This window comes from Catharus ustulatus, chromosome 5 (genome assembly GCF_009819885.2).
Source record: "Catharus ustulatus isolate bCatUst1 chromosome 5, bCatUst1.pri.v2, whole genome shotgun sequence".
NCBI classification, from domain to species: Eukaryota; Metazoa; Chordata; class Aves; order Passeriformes; family Turdidae; genus Catharus; species Catharus ustulatus.
Window position 1 is genome coordinate 35,976,042 of NC_046225.1, and position 13,481 is coordinate 35,989,522.

A 13,481-nucleotide genomic window follows, 5' to 3' on the forward strand; every position below is an offset into this window, starting at 1 on the left:
ATACTGAAGGACTACAGAAAAAAACTTTAATTTTAAAATCCCATTAACGACAGCAAAAAAAAGCTTGAGTACAGCTTTCGCTACTACTGGCTAGAAACACTATCAAATCCAGGTATCAGCATTCATTTACCAAAAATCCTCTTCTTCAACGTTTAAGCTATGCATTAGAACATCATGTGTTCAGTATGGTTTTGCTGGGGGGGTTTAATTTTATTTTTCAATTTATCTATGAGTTCATTTCCTGAACTCATTTTCCTCTGAACTTAGGACTAGAAATATGTGGTTTACCTCAAATTACTTTTGAAGAATTACTGCTGCATGGTTAATCCATCTGAATAGCATTTTTAAGATTTTTTCAAATCATGAAAGGGGATTTGTACCAGAAGTAGGTGAAGCAGGCAGCCTGGTAAAACTCAGCTTTCACTCCACAGCTATCCAAACATCGAATGCAAGCTTGAATCTATATAAAAAGTATTGATTGATGTTCAAATGAGGTCTGTTCCAGGCAATGAACTGGGACCCCCTTATGATCCCATCAGCAGTCTCTGCTAGGTGATCTATTGGGAGATTTTTCCCCCACCCAACCTAATCCACAGTGTTTGTGCCAAAATATCTTTTCTGGAAATCGTCCTTTGAGACATTACATAGTTTGTTTTAAAAAATTATGCATCAAGTCCAAAGTGAATACGCAAAGAATGAAATTTTAATTTTAATTTTTTTTATTAATTAGCTATACTTTTGACATATTATTGAAATTTACTTTTAATTTCATTTTCTGCTGATATCAATGCTTCCTTTATGACAAATGTTAATTCCTGAGTTATTTCTAGTTCTTATTCTCTATATCCAAATGTAATTTCTGTTTTTTTGTTTATTTGACATTAAAAATAGCCTAACCTTAAAGGGAAATATAACTTTTTAATATAATATGTCTCAAAATATAATGTCACAAATATATGAGAAGGAAAAATTGTGACAACTTTGTAACTTGCTTTTAGAAGACCAGTAGTGATAGTTCTCTTTTTCATAAGCAGATATGTATACTGCTTTTGCCATAACAGTTGAACATAGATTTTTGACTTAGATTCTACTCTTGTCTAACAAAAAAGCATTTGTAAAACAATTTATGTTTTCTGTTAAAAGTAAACAAAAGAATCATTGGGTTTTTGAAATCTAAGGCTTGGCATTCTTGCTATATGAACTCCTCATATTGATTAAATTTAACATCAGAACCCAATAAAGGTTTTTTTTTTTTCTTCAATTTGTCTGCTTGCTGTATGGCAATTTATAAACGCTGGCTAACTATCAAATCTGTTAAATGCTTCTGCGGCTTAGTAAACACATCTTGAAAAATGCAATATTTTCACTTGGCTTAAGCTAATCACTGTATTTCTTTAAAAGGAGGTTGTTCTTCCCATTTAAAAGCTTTTTGGTTGCTGGTTCTCAACATGTTCTTTGCTGAGAATAGAATGATTTATTATTTTATGGTGAGAGGGGCAGGATGGTTGTAATTTTGCATGGGTTTGTGGTAAACAATGCAACTTATTTTTTAATAGGTGTTATGTGATTTTCAGGGGATGGCAGATGCCTTTCTGTCAGTTAAAGCCTTGATCACTGTTCAAGAAATCAGCCTTTAGGACATGAAAAAAATAGGGGGTTTGCTTTCCTGCTTCAGCTACACTTTGTTTAATTCTTTTTTTTTAAAAATGCTTGTTGTTTCAAAGTTAAATATACTTTTATTTAAATGGAAATGCAGCAGTTGCTGGATTATTTCATTTACTGTTTCTTTCACTAATAGAGGCTGCAGAAATGTATTCTTTGAACTAGAAATTGATAAAATTATTCCTATACTTCTGAAAGGAAAAGTGATTTTAAAAATAAACCACCAAACAAAAAATCCCACCTTCAGAATAGGAGATGTGTGGTGGATGGAAGGGTTTGATCCCCACATACCTCTTGCTGTATTGCTACATCTTATTATTTAAATCCTGACAGTTACTAGATTGGTAAGATAATAATTTTGGCATTGCTCGTATTAAAAACAAACAAACAAAAAACACATTTAAAAACACAGAAACTACGCTAAGAACTAACATAAATAGTTCTCCTTCACAGACTCTGTTCTTCAAAGATTATTAGAATTGCAAATGAACAGGAGCAAAAGAGTATATTGTAGAGGATTTAGTGATGATTTTGTTACTTTACGGAAAAGTACAGTAATTTCATGACTATAAGGCGCACCGGATTATAAGGCGCACTTCTGGGTGCCAGAAAAATTTCCAAACTTTTTCAATATATAAGGCGTAGCTTTTTTTTGCAGCGAACATCCATGCACAACAAAGTAACCAATAAGAAACAGAATCGCGCAAGCCCCACTGAGCTGTGCAGCCCACCTCAGCCCCTCTGAGCCACGCAGCCCCTCCCTGGCCAAGCCAAGTGGCACCCCTCTGGCCCCGCTGAGCCGCGTGGCCCACCCCCCCAGCCCCGCTGAGCCACGAGGCCCCAGCCCCACCCTAGCTGAGCCACGTGGCACCCTCCTGGCCCCCCCTGGCCCCGCCAGGCCGCACAGCCCCGCCCCAACCCTGTTGAGCCACGTGGCCCCAACCTGGCCAAGCCACACAGCTCCTCCCCAACCCCACCAAGCTGTGCCTCCCCTTCCAGCCGAGCCACGCGGCCCCGCGCAGCTCAGCTCGCTGCTCGCTCTTCTGGGTTGGCAAATTTCTGATCATTGTCCATATATAAGGCGCACCGGATTATAAGGTGCACTTCCAGGTTCAGACCAAAATTTTAGGCTTTAAGGCGTGCCTTATAGTCGTGAAATTACTGTACTTTCCTCTTAGTTTAAACTCAAAGAAAATTTTTATGAGCTTCTTCTTAATTTGACTTCTTGTTTCATAGCTAAAATGGATTTAGTGGTCAGGTGGTAGCAGCTTTATCAGTTTGCACAGAGAAGGATGTACTGGTAGCATTGGAACTCTTGCTTTAAGAACTGATAGCAGTCGCACAGCTTCCACAGAACACAAGAGTTGCATTGATGTTTCTTGGAGTGTGGTCAGTTGTCCCAACCATTTGCCTTGTCAGCCTGGAAAGAAAGACTATGAAATGCCAGAAGTTCCAGGTTCTTTAGTAATATGACCATAGATTTTCTACACTCTGCTCAAACAATATATTTTTCTGTTATTCTTCATAGATTTTCATTAGTAAATAGTAGCAGACAATGGCAGAAAATAAAATTAAGGGAGAAAATAAAAGGAATGGAATAGGGGCAGAACTAAGGAGTATTCACACTGCAAATTATATTGTTAGATTAGAAACAATTTTTAGGTGTAGCTCCTTATTTTTTGCAACCAAAGCTGATGCCTTTTTCTACCTCTATCCTGGATTTATAATCTCTTATGAAAGGAGGAATTTAATTTTCTTTAACATCTTTGAAAGTATTCACCTATTTGTGAAAATCTTCAATTCTGAGAATATATGCCCTATCCAGAAAGATGTAGTTCGGTTTTGTATTTTCTGACAGAATATAATGGAGAATCATTACCAGTTTCCAGACTCTAGGTTTGTATTTTCTCTCAACATGAGAATGAAGGTGAAGTAAAGCCGCATATAAATAGAAGCATCAGGGAAGGCATAAGATTCTCAAACTAGGTAGCAAGTAAAAGAGCAATAACCTCAAGCAAAATTTCTGAATTCTAAAAATCATATGGACAGTGCATGAATTAAACAAGTAGATGAGTTGAGTTTTAGAAATGTTTGGTTCCCTCATTGCCACCCTACCATTATCCTAGTCCATGCATCATTGTAAAGTGCTTTTATTTAATCACTAAGCAATTAAAATTTAATTTATTTCAGGGCTAATTATTATATACTTATCCTGGGATTACAATAGATTCCATAAACAAGGAAAATAAGTAGATGGTTCTGGGAACAAATACTTCAGCCATTTGATTTTTTTTGGGCTTGGGATGCCTGCATATATCCCCCTTAAATGTTAATTAATTTCCATTGAAATCAGATATAGCTTCTGGTTTGGTAAGTAATCATTAAAGGATAATAAAACAGTTTGTGGGCATTTTGATCTTTGGGGAATTCCTGTTGTGATTTAAATGACAGATTCCTACACTCTTCTCTTCCTCTGAAATATCAGTCATGTTATTTTACTGACATTCAGTCCTAAGTACAGATGAGGAAGATTTTTATTTGGGTAATTGTAGCAAATTTCTCTCATTTTATGTTATGATGCAACTATAGAGCATTTGGAAAACCAAGTTTGTCTGATCATATACTGTCAGTGTGATATAGGTATGAAGCTGGAGAGCATTTTGCTTTTACGTACCATTTGTTTTAATAGTTACTGACTTTGAAAATCTTGTAATTTCTTTAAAACTTCCATTTTAGTGTGGTGTTAATTCTGACCTTGGATTGTGTGGAAGAAATCTCATTATTTAACTTACCCTGAGATACCTGACTCCATGGCTTCTTATATATCGCTTATACAGTTGCTTCTAATGCCTTGTTCTTCTCCATCTCTACAGTTTATAAGTGAATTAACAATGTTTATAAATAGAAACACTGGAGAACTCAATGACAGAATTATGTATATTCCTTTGTCTTTAAAATAAGAAAATATTAATGGAAGGAAAACATTATGAAAATTTTGTTTTCCTCTGATTTAAATCATATTTTCTGTAAAATTTGTTGAAAAAAATTGGGGAAGGAGGGAAGTTACATTTACCTGAAATAAAAATTAACTAAAGTTACACCTCTGGGGCAAAAAAAAATACTTTAAAAATATACAGTAAGTCTAACTTTCAAAAAAGCCTACTGTAGTTTCAGGAATACAAGCCACACGGAGTATAAGCCGCACTTCCGGTGCGTCGACAATGTTGCTGTCTTCGTCAATAAATAAGCCGCACCCCAAATATTAGCCACACTTTCGTTCGTAGCGAGAATCCGTGCGCAGCTTTCACAAATTTGCCAATTAGTAACAGGATCGCGGCATAGCGGGGTTTACTGGCTCGGGGCGGGGCCAGGCAGGCTCAGCCCGCTAATGGTTGCCGACGGGGCCGGGTGGCCCAGCTCGGCGCTACGGCTCGGCGGGGCCGACCGGGTGGTGCTGCCGCCGCCGCTTCCGGGCTCACCGGCCGCCCCGCTGCCGCGTTTGCTCGCCCTGCCGGCGGTGTCGCCGCCGCCGGGCTCGCCGGCCGCCCCCTCCCGTCTGCACCGCCGCCGCGTTTGCTTGCCCTGGCCGGCACTGCAGGCCCCCGCACCGCCGGGCTCCCCCACGCTGCTGGCCCCGATTCTCCTGGGCTTCCCCCGCCACCAGGCAGCCCCTCCCGCCGGGCTTCCTGCTTCTGCCATGCTCCCCTGCACTGCCAGCCCCGCTTCTGCCGGGCTCCCCTGCCCTGCTGGCCCGGGCTCAGCCCCCTGCCCCCTGCACTGCTGGCCCCGCCTCTGCCAGGCTTTCCCACCTCAGCCGGGGCTGGCCTGGCTCCAGCTTGGCTTGGGGCTGCCACGGGCTCTCACTTCCGTGTTGGCAGCTTTTAGAATATTGTTCATATATTAGCCGCCCCCGAATATTGGCTGCACTTCCGGGTTTCCACCAAAATTTTGGTCTAATTGCTGCGGCTTGTATTCGTGAAATTACTGTAAATGCTTTTTGGGCCTTTTTAATTTTGGAGAATGAAATGTCAACATTAAATAATTTCAGAACATGCAAATACTTAATATGTTATCTTTACAGAGAAAAAGTTCCTCCAAAAACCTATGCTTCAAAACCACTTTCAGTTTTTAAAAGAGCACAAATCTTTAGGAGGAGTGGAGATGATGAAAAAGCAAGCTTTGGGTCAGTAGCCACAGAGACAATGAAAAGATTTATGGATAGAAAAAGCAAAACCTTTAAATGTTTTATAATCAATGATAAATTCAGCCTGAGTCATCATTTAAACAATTTAGGTATGTAGATACCAAAAGGAAAATGTTTGAATTAGGAAAATACAGACTGTCTGACTGTCTTCTATTTTTTGCATTTTCCACCACTTTTGTCTCTTTTATTAGATTATAACCCTTGTCTTGCAAGTGCTCCCTACATCCAAACAGTGTGTGACCTTTACTGCTGAATGCCAAATTTGCATAGGCTATATTGGAAACACATGTAGTGGTGTGTACAGAGTACATGACACTGAAGTTGTTAAATTGCCCTATTTACCAGAGTATGTATCCAGTAAGTGGTCAAAAGAAGACAGTAAAAGCGTTATTTCCTTTAAATACATTGGTACTATTTTATTATACTGTTATTCTTGGGAGAACCAAAAAAATAAAATAAGACAGCTTCTTGATGCATATAGTACATATGTCTGCCATAACCTTTCTAAATGGGCTTTCCCACACAGTAATATGAGAAAATCTTGATTTTTTAAAAGCTACTGCCAGTAGTCAATTCATACCTTACTTAAAACATGGTGATCACACTTAAAGACTTTTTAAAATCTGATTTTTTTGCTGATTATAATTTAAATGCATTCATTTAATGCTTCAAAAAGTACTACAACCATATAGTCTGAGCACCAATCAATTTGTGATGGCTATGTCCTACCAGTCAAAACATTTCTAATGCAAAGTGTCTCATTTATGCATGTTACAAGAATGACATTTCAATCAAAGCATTTTTATTATATTTTTTCTTTTTCCTTCCTTCTTTAACAAGAATGAGAACAGTGTAAGAACAAGCTGAATTATGATAGATCTTCATTAGTTTGAAGCTTGCAGCTAAATTGTTTGTAGGTAGAAAATAAGATCTTACTTGGCGAAGATCAGCTGCAAATTAGAAATATACAGTTATTGTAAGTTTCCTAAATGTCAGAAGATTGCCTTATATTTGAGTTAAGTAGCAACAATATTAGTGTTTAATAGTTTATGTAACTAGCCTTCCCCAAAAAATTCAATCTTCTAGTTAACTAATTACCCAATAATAAATAAATCCAACGTTTTTATGTGGCTTTTTTATGTGTTGCATGTCTCTATGTAGACATTGGAGAGCAATAAAAATGCAGTATATATGCTAGTAATGACTCTTTGGCTAGATATACATTGTGGCATATCAGCTACTGAAACACACAACCTTAATTTATCATATAATATTGGAGTTTTGGGTTGGCTGAATTCAAATTCTCCAGAATATAGCTTTGTGTCTGGTTATGGCAACAGATAGGAAAAAGAGGTGTCAGCTTCCCATTGTTCTTTTGTTTGCTTGCTTTTTTTTGTCTTTATGTTGTATAATTTTGCTGAATTCATATTCTTTCAGGCATGTGCTTTAGTGCAATAGCAAAATAAAATCAAATGTCTGGACTAAACCTGGGTTTTGGACTAACATCTTTTGTGTGGAGACTAGTTTGCATAGCTAACTAAATGTGGGCTTATTGTTGTCCACTTGAAGAGTGTTTTTCAAGTTAGAACTGTAATTAGCCAATTCAGCAAATTCAATGCAGCTGATGTTCAAGATAGGCTGAGGTGCAAACTAAAAGCCTCAGGTATTCTTATCTGTTCTTGATCTTTCCTTATGTGTCAAATTTGTCAGGTTAAATTTTGGCTGGTAAACTTCAAGACAACAAAGGAAGCCAAGCTTTGTAATGCTACCAAGTACCCACAGAAAAGTACATCACACAGAACTTGGATTTACTGTAACTTTTATGGCCTTCTAATATATTGAAATTCAGTATCTAGTGAATATGCAGGAAGGCAAACTTAAATCATCATAACTTCCTTACATTCCAGATGGTTTCTATAGGCTTCTGAGATTTACCTTCAACATAGAGTGTACTTGTAGTTTTAAAATCTAGCATCAAGATTTTTCTGCAAGTAGCTTTGGAAAAGCACTGTCATTTCTTTAACATAGTGAGAATAAAGGCAGATGTATTATATCTGTTCTAGAAAACCTAAGCTCCTATCCAGAGCTTCATTATTTTTGCTGAAGGATAAAACAAGTACTGAGCCAGGATATGGAAATCACTATGCCTGAGCTTCACTGTCTCTCATATTGAGGAACAAAGTCTTGTATAATCAGGTGGCTGGTTTATGCCATCATTGTTGAAACCAGCACACTGAAGTCTATTTTCTAACTAGTTTTTGTCTTCTTTCCCACTGTTAATTCTGTTGTGAAAATTGGTATTTCAAAACCATTCATCATTGAAGTCTACCAGTTTTGCTTTTCTTAAATACCCAGCACCACATCAAACACCTCAGAATCATGGGCTAAACTAATCTGCATGAGATTAAATTAAACCCAAAATTATTTGACCTTTCTGTATATTGTAATATTTAAACTAAAACTTAATTAAACACTTCACAGGGAGTATCACAATAAAAGTACAACTTGCTTTGTGTTATCTTACAGTATTTTGAAGTATTTTGTAACTTGAGACTGAAGTCCTACTAGATTGATAAAGATTCTTCAGAAATGTTAACTAATCATAGAGACTGTTCCTAAGTTTATAAATAGTTTTAGACATCCTCAAGTTGATTTGACAGAAACCAGGTTAAATACAAATACTAAAAATAATATTGCGGCTATCATGAGATGAGCTCCATTGATCAGAGCATGGTGCTAATGATGCCAAGATTGTGGTTTCATTCCCTCTATGGGCCACGTCAGAGTTGGACTTGATGGCTCTTTCAACTCAGAAGGTTCTATGATTAATGGGTTATTTTTCCTTAAATTTGTTCTTCATTTATTAATGACTATTTTTAAGATTTTTGAAAGACTACAGTTATTGAAATCAATATTCTAAGGGTTTTAACAGAATAAGAAAAGTCACAATAGTTACATTATAGCTTTCTGATTATTCAGGAAGGATTTTTTTTTTTTTTGATAAGTGAGTGTTTTTTTGTGTGTGTTGTGTCATAGGTATTGATTTTCTTTTTGATGCAATACTCTTGTGTATGTGGCATTTGTTTTAAAAAATTGTAAAACAACAGGGAAAATTTAAACTATATAAAGATTTTCATATCCTTGTTTCTGTATTATATTGTAAACTTGCAACATTTGCTATTTGGAAAATCAACATTAAGCAATATCTGGAAATATGTAGGACTGGAATTTAGGAACTTCTGGACAGGCAAACATGACACTGTTTTTTTTCTGGTGTGTAGTAAACTATGTTAGTAGTTTCTTTTTTTTTCTTTCCAGTTCGCAAACAAATGCACAGAGTGTGAAATGCATGCTGGCTGCAGTATCATCAAGTAGTTGCTACTAAATCTTGCATTTTGTGAACGTGTTCTTATAAGTGTACAGCTCCCCGGTTACAATTTAAAAGTGTAATCATATGAGCTGCAAGTCATAATGGAATTTTTTCTCTACCTACTCTTGAGATCACCATCTTAGGGTAGAGACACTCTCGTGTACATGCGATAAGAGAGAGAATGAGGGGAGACGGATCACTACTTGACTTCCTTCATGTTATTTTTGGATATGAGTAGCATTCCTCCCCTTACACACACACCCTCTTTTCCCCCAGCCCCCATCTCTTGCACGCGTTACAAGCTCATGCAAACACTCTCACGTACTCTGCAGCAACAGCGAGAGCAACACTTGGACTGCAGCCAGAGGACTTAAACTCCGCTTCCTCATTGCCAGTAGGCTTTGTTCTTTGGACTCAGTCAGAACGAGGGAGAACGTCTTCATTGCCGGTCGTGGTGGTTGGAATTTGGCGGCTCAGCTGTCTATTAAATTTTTCTGTGCTCCTCTACGGACTAGGCTGAATTTAGAGCAGCAAAGCTAAGAGCCGGAGACCATCAGCTCTCAGCCTCTTTGCGGGGGTGGGGTCCCTCTGTGCCACAACGGTAAGTGCCAGTATTAAATGTGTATAAAGGTGCAGGAAACTATAAGGTGCTTTGGCTTCCTACAATAGGAGAGGGGGAAAAGTACGGGAGTGAATCATACACTGTGCTGCTGTAGTGGTCTTGGAACAGTGCCTAGCAGTAAAACGTTCCTCATTTCTCCCTTTCCAAAAACCTTTGTAAGAATGTATCCTTTTTAACAAAATTCCTAGGTGTCTGTACATTTTTGGAAAGTTTTCCAAAATGGCTTTATTGTTAGGTTTTCTGCAAACCTATTTTGTTTTGAACCATGTGTAGTACAGGGTAACTTCAACTAGAAAAGCAATTCATTTGTTTAAAGTGCAAGAGCTGAACCTGAGAAGTAAAGGTGTTCCTTCACAGAGGATTTGAGTAGAACTAAAGTTCAGGAGGATGAGGAGTGTAAAGGACGATATGCATCCCAGGACTAATTTATAGGCACCCAAAATAAGTTTGTTTTAAACGACTGGCATTCATTCAGAGCAAATTCCCTCCCCCTTCCTTTCCCCGCTATTAGGAGCAAAGTGAATCTCTTTTTTAAAACAAAAAGCTTTGAGAGTCTACTGTTCTAGAGCATGCAAGTGAAAGGTAATGTATAGTGTAAAGAGTGTAGGCTTGAAGAAATTAGTCTGAGAGAAGACAGGAGTCCTGCAAAAGATACTGCTTTCTTCCAGTATGCAAAATGATTTAGCTGTTCTTGCTTTTTCAGTGTTAAGACTGCTTCTTTCTAAGTTTACCAGCAAAATTGTTTGCTTTGTTACAAAGACTTTTTTTTTTTTTTTTTTGTCTCTCAGTACTGTCTTCAGGAAAAGTTTTATAATGGTCAGAACAGAGGAAGGTTTATCCAAATGCACAGTTTTCAGAAATGCCATCTATCTGTCAAAGGAAGTTCACTGCAGGGACCCATTTGTTTTAAAAGTACTGAAAAGCCCTGCTATCAGCGTGCTATTATGTCTTGCTCTGTGGGTTATCTTAATAAAGTGATAAATAAGAAACCCTTGAAATCCAGAAAGTCAACTGTATAGTAAATTTGACAAAGGGGGAAAGACCAGGTGACTGAATGTACTTATGTACTTTTAAAACAAAAAGACCAAGGAAATCTTACTGGGACAATAGACCTAAAAAGGGAAAAAAAATCCTTTCCCTTGCCTTAACTTTGGCTCCATCAGTTACTTCAAGTACTTATTCAAATATTTTTTGTTGACAAAGTGAGTGTTCCCTCTACCCAGTTATTAACTTCTGGTGATCAAGTATTTGCGAAGGTGAATCTAGTCACATGAAAAATATGCTGAATGAGCAAATGTGTGATGGTGCAAAATGTAGCAGTCACAGTCTGTTTGTTGGAGGCCTGTGTGTTTGTTTTTTCTAATTTAGAAACTCAAAACCAAAAGTTTGTCATTCTGATGTTCACCCTTCATTTGGGAGTATACTCAGTTTGGTGTAGTAATTGTTAAAAATGGTCTGCTAAACTATGTTTTCTATGGATTGACTGTGAAACAGTGCTTAGCAGCACAGTGTGCAATTAGGATGTTGGGGATGTTTAGTACTTTGCTTGCCAGGTACTAAGGCAATTCTTGCTGTAGTAGTTACTAGTTCTATTTCTGGCAAGTTATTCACTGAACAGGAATCACATACTAGAACTAGCAAAGATTCTTTTTCAGAGCTAAAAATGGAATATTGTTTTCCTCAGTTGGACCCCCCTCTGCCAATGGCTCCATGTCAGGTTGCCTCAGCAGCTGCTTTCAGTTTCACAATTTACATGGGTGTTATAATGACATTTTTTCTCATTGATGTGGTGGAAAAATCTGACATCTTTATGCCATTTTTCCTGCTTTGATATGTTAAAGCATATTTTCTATTGACTGTGAAGTTTGGCAATGAGTGTTGAGTTCAGAGATGGGCCCATACCAAAATCCCTGGATTCCTACATCCATGAAGTATAAGAAGGTTAATAACTGGATCCAAATGTCTTGGCTCTGGTCTATTCCTGTTTTAAATGCAATCGCTTTGGCCACATGTTTAAATTGATTTTGAGGTGATTAAGACTGAAAGAAATCTTTCAGGCTCCAGACACAGTTTTAAAGAGGAAATGGCATTTAAGAATCTTACAGTTATTTAAGCAAAGCTTTCTCATTTGCTGTTTAAATGTGACTTTTAGGAGTCCCCAAGGACCTACATTCCCTTTCCTCTGTTATAACTTCAGATGTAAGTAATATTTTGGAACTCCTGAGATGTGCTGAGGAAGCTAAGGTGGTTTTGTGCCTGTCCTTTCTATTTGCTCAAGGAGACTGGTGAAGAAAGTTAGCAGCATACATTGAGGTAATGCAGATACCTCAAAACGATTTTTGATCCTAAGTGATTACCTATAAGCTTTTAAGAAAGTGCCATGTATGTATATACTAAACTGCAAAACCTTGTGGTGGCCTATGGTAAGAAATACTGTAATGTGGTATAGCAGGCTACACAGATTGTTGCTGAAATGGTGTGTATTCTGCTTTTTTAATTGGTCAGCTTCTCCTACTCTGGCTAGCTTAATGGCTTTAGTGGCTTTCTGTGAGTACAATTACATATGCATCTGCCAGCTGCTTGTGGTATCCCTGCCTCAACAAGAAAAGCTGTTCTTAGGCTGTGTTGGCTCACTATGCTTTGTGGCACACTGCACTGGTTTATTAGGCAGTAGATGCATTTTTTTCTCTTTTTCTTGAATGATTGAACTATGATGTCACTTTTTTTCTTGGCTTTAACCTTTTAGATTTTTTTTTCCTGCAGACTATTCTCTTAACACTAGGAAAGTGGGAAATATCTCAGTGTTCATTGCAGAGCAAGCTCTGTCTACCCCAGCACATTCCAGGGCCACCGAATCATTTGTGGTGAGAGTGATTCAGATCTGGTTAAGATGATTTAAAAGAGAGGTTATGGGCATACTGCAGTTGCACATTTAAGAAAATACAGAGAGTTTTTACTGCCTGATTGAGACCACATGGCTCCAAGTTAGACTTTTTTTTTTTTTTTTAAAACATGAAAATCATTGGCTGGAGGTACTCAAACGATTTTCTTTTTTTAATTGCCTAAAGGCTGAGAGTTTGGGTCATAGCATTTAATTATAAGGTCAGGGTTAAAACAAATAGTTTTTAGTGTTTCTTTGAATAAATGAAAAATAGCTTCTTTGAGTGTTTTGCATGGGATGAAAACATGCTTCTCCTAAAAGAGAGTAAATGTATCTCAGGAATTCTTTTGGACATTACAGGGTAATTGGTGACCTGTTTTGAGAGTGAGAAGTTTAGAGATAAGGGAAGATCTCCCTGTCATAAATCACCGTAAATATGTTCCACTCCAAATATATTATGGAAAATACCAAAGGTAAAAAGGAAAGACTTTTTTTAATTGCATGCAATCTCAGCATTTTGTGCTGCTTTTAAGGGGATTGAAAAGTTTATATAACTGAACTATTTTCAAGTTGTTGTTAACTGTCTACATACAGTATATCCCTACTATGAAGAATGAAAATGTAATAGTCTATATTATTTTTATGGTTTTTTTTCCTTATTCTGAAATACTCTTAATAAAATCTTGTTCTTCCCTCACTACTCTCACTTCTTTCTTTTCAATTATAAGATTTCTCCCATAAA

At 37.4% G+C, this 13,481-nt stretch overlaps 1 protein-coding gene across 8 annotated transcripts in view; it reads left to right on the top strand.

Moving 5' to 3' along the window:
• PALLD (palladin, cytoskeletal associated protein) overlaps positions 1-13,481 on the top strand; it is a 202,126-nt gene that overhangs the window by 41,249 nt on the left and 147,396 nt on the right. Inside the window, exon 1 of one of the 8 annotated variants that reach the window (XM_033060258.1) lies at positions 9,761-9,837. The exons of the other annotated variants lie outside the window; for them this stretch is intronic. The gene's annotated coding sequence lies outside the window, so the exon portion shown is untranslated. Of the gene's footprint in view, positions 1-9,760; positions 9,838-13,481 lie in introns of those variants that run through there. 8 annotated transcript variants of the gene reach the window in all.